The 3,896-nt window shown below is 29.3% G+C and overlaps 1 non-coding gene across 1 annotated transcript; it reads right to left on the reverse strand.

Moving 5' to 3' along the window:
* Positions 1 to 333: 333 nt before the first annotated feature.
* Smp_tRNA_01566_Pseudo_TTG.1.1 lies at positions 334 to 400 on the reverse strand. The gene has a single exon. It is a non-coding gene (tRNA).
* Positions 401 to 3,896: the final 3,496 nt, after the last annotated feature.

Here is a 3,896-nt window from a genome sequence, read left to right on the forward strand (position 1 = left end):
ATTTCTCTACTAAACACAATCCATGTATTTTATATAATGCTTACAATGTATTGCAATATGAATATCTTTCACGTTATCATTAAGAATTGAAAACAAAGTAAACTTAAAATTCACTTAGTATTGTTTGTTTGAATCTTCCTATCGATTTGTTAGGACTGCAACTGGTCAGTCTCTAATTGGCATATGTGCATACTGTGCGTATTACCTCAATATAACCTAAGTTCACAAGCATTGTAAGCAAGGATAGATAGTGGCTAGCAGTGGAATCCAAGACGCGCGTTTCGTCCTATTTGGGACTCGTTAGCTGGAAGTACCTGCGTCTCAGAGTTGATGTTCACTCTGGGACTCGAACTCAGTACCTTTCGCTTCAAACGCCATCGCGTTATCCACTCGGCCACTGAGTCCTAATAGCCACTTGCTTGTGCGATGAGGTGAAGTTTAAATTCATTTAGTATTGTTTGTTTGAATTTTTCCATTGATGTTTTAGGACTACAACTAGTCAGTCTCTAAACTGCTAAGCTGCTAAACTTAATATCACTACGAGAAGAACTTAGGGAATACAAAGTATTATTTATGTAATTCTATTTTGTTAAAAGGACTTCAAAATGTAGGAATTTTGAAAGGTTTGAATCAATTTCACACACCTAGTTATTACTAGTATATGTATAAGTTGGATAATCAAAAGTAATTTGTATTTACGAACGAAACGTTTAACTAATCAATTTTCATCCCGGAACATGATCTTATAAAAATTTAGAGTTAGCTTTAGTCTATAAACCTTATTTCATAAATGCTATTGATCTCATTAGTAGGTATATAAGAGATCAGTTGAGAAATTTTTCTTTAATTTTTATAAAAAATAATTTATATCTTAGAAGTGTTCGTCGAAGATAGTCGTTCAACATAGGTGGTTCCTAAGTACCTTAATAGTTTGATAACTTTCAATTTCCACATTCATATGGAAGTATATTCTGAGGGGCAGAAACTCTAGAAGCTTCATTTTTCTTTATTTTATATTTAGTGAATAAAGACTTGATGGAGATAACCATTTTATTGTATAACAAGAAATTAAGCAGTTCTTTCACAAAATATGAAAACTATACAATAAATACTACAATTGTAAATTTCCCATCAATTGTCGTTTACATCCTTCATGATTGTACCAATTCTCGATTTCTTTCTGTTTTCTTCAGTTTATTCTTATCAACCTTCTTTTGATAGGTATTCCACTTCTAATCAATGTTACATGCTACTTATATCTGTCAATATAAGTAGCATACATCACATATATAGATTTTAAAAATTTGAGTTATATTCATCAAATATAAATAACTACATTATAGAGGAGTCGATATATTCGAAAAGAGCAAGTATATTTCAATTCATTGTTGGTTATTTATCTTTTTTTCATAGAATAACTTATATGAAATTTGTTATTTGAATAAAGATTATATTCATTGATATTTTTATTACTAAAGATTATATCTCATCTATACTCCATGTAAAACTTAATATCCAATTTTCAAGGAGAAAAATAATGGTTGTATTTCATTTACAACTGTTTAATTATGTCTCAGTGATGACATCATATTTTAATTACATAGTTATTTAATTCATAAGTAATTTTAATGATTAACAGACAACGATTATAGTTCTTGTGAAAACTGACCTTAGACAAACATTAAAAACAGGAAGTACTAGACTTACAAGCAGTTTGTGTCCACAGTCATACTAAGTAAAAACTTATTGCCTGCAGGTCACGCGGCGAGTGTTTAATATTCAAATCACTGAGTTGACATTGAATGGTTTATAATTCCAACTTAATTTATGTCTCAATACTGCAATATAGCTGCTAATAGACGTTTGCCTCACTCTTAATATGATTCAACTATACTCTTCATTGCTTTCTAACATAAATCAAGGAAGTACTTATCAAAACTAGTCACCAGTGGGCACATGATAATGATTACTATAGAAAGTTTGTGGAAATTTTTGAGTGGCCTGGGTTTGGACCATAAGTTCATCCAAAAAACAGATGTCCAGCACTTCCTCGTTCTCAATAGTTGTCTTACTTAAGTTGGTCCGTGTTCCCAATAACATTCAACAATTTCTTTAAATCTCTCGAAATCTGTTGTTTGATTGATTTTTTACTTCAGTCCACTTAATTGATGATGATTTATTACTACTAAATTCAAATATGATTATGAATACACAATGTCAATATGTCTAGTAAACAGTTTTTGATATATTTATATAAAGATAATTTAGCTGGTTTATCAAGTGTTGGTTAAGATAGATGGCTTTAAACCTCACTTGAATTACAATACCATTCAACTACTCAAAGTGAAGTAGTAAATTTGAACCTACCACGTTTTAATCAGGAGTCGAGTATTTTATTAACCAAAAACCCGCTGCTGACTGCTAAAGAATTCTTCTATTATACAATTGGTTGTCAGATATATACAATTTCATTACAAAATAAACCATTTTAAATAATGTTGGTTTCATATATGAAGTTTTAAATATTACGTAAGCTACTGTTTAATTTGAAAAAACATTTTCCACTGGAAAAGCCAATTAAGTTTAACACTATATAATTTTGTAATATATTTTTACAACGTACCGACCTTCTTTTAACGTATAACTACGACTATAAATTGATTTAAGATGTTCCAGTAAACTGTGTTATAATAAGAGAAACTGACTTTATCTTGTCTCCTGTTAGTATAATTGATTCTATGATAATTAGTTGAGGTAATTGTTAAATTAAATAGGAATAATATATTTGTAAAATCTCAGAGAATGAATCTGAAGTGAATCCAATGTTTCGCCTGGCAATCTGGTTCAAGCTTTCTCAAGGAAATATAATCGAAATTATCGAATATAAATAAGTACATGTTTCTCCGGTTCAGTGTATACTGAATAGGTCATCCAATCAACGTTAAAATATGTTTAAATTAGTTATTTTTATTAGTATGTAAGAAACCTGTGATGCGAGATTTTACACATACATTCTTCCCATTTAATATCTCACACCAACTTGGCGCCCAAATACTGTAAAACTATTTGACCTAATTTAGACGGAAGTTCTATGAATTGTTGAATTAGAACAATGTTATACAAATAATAAGTCAAGTTGGATACTGAAATCTCAAAAATATAATCAAAACATGAATTCTAGTCATATTTGAATGTAAAGTACTAGTTTAAACTTACTTTGAATTTTTTTCGATAAACCATGTTTTAACCATCAGATTTCTAGGAGTTTTTATTAACGAATCTACACTACTTTTCAAATTTTTTATAAACATAAATTCAATGTAACCTATTCGTTGATATATTGATGTTATAGCTTAATGGTTAACGAGTTCGGCTTCTGACACTTAATTCATAAATTCCAATCTGGCCCTATCCAATTTGGTTTAATTAACCGTGTGGTATCATTTGACCCTAAGAAATAAAACGTAGTTCAAAGCCGAGTTCTTGTTAAACGAGTTATATCTCACTCATTTCATATCTCATTCATTTATATATTACAGTTAGGAGGTAAATTTACTAATTTTCATTAACTTCTAGTTAAAAATTTGTTAACCACTTTATAGATAACTGATGCCTTAACTACACTTATCACTCAGATCTAATTATCATCTTAAGTTATCAGTGGTAACCAGTTAACAATCAATTTTTTTAAATTTATGTTTAATTTCCGCTTTTTGAAAAACAGAACGGTGAATCATTTCTGTTGCTAAACTTAAATGTTATGATAATTATGTTATCATAATTATTATTATTTGAACAAGTGATTTAATCACGTAACATCAAATATGTATTTCTGGAAAAAGACTTGCCAAGCAGTGTAAACAATAATGTTACGTATAAAGTGAACATTAAATGGA

Source organism: Schistosoma mansoni, chromosome 1 (assembly GCF_000237925.1).
Source record: "Schistosoma mansoni strain Puerto Rico chromosome 1, complete genome".
Lineage (NCBI taxonomy): Eukaryota > Metazoa > Platyhelminthes > Trematoda > Strigeidida > Schistosomatidae > Schistosoma > Schistosoma mansoni.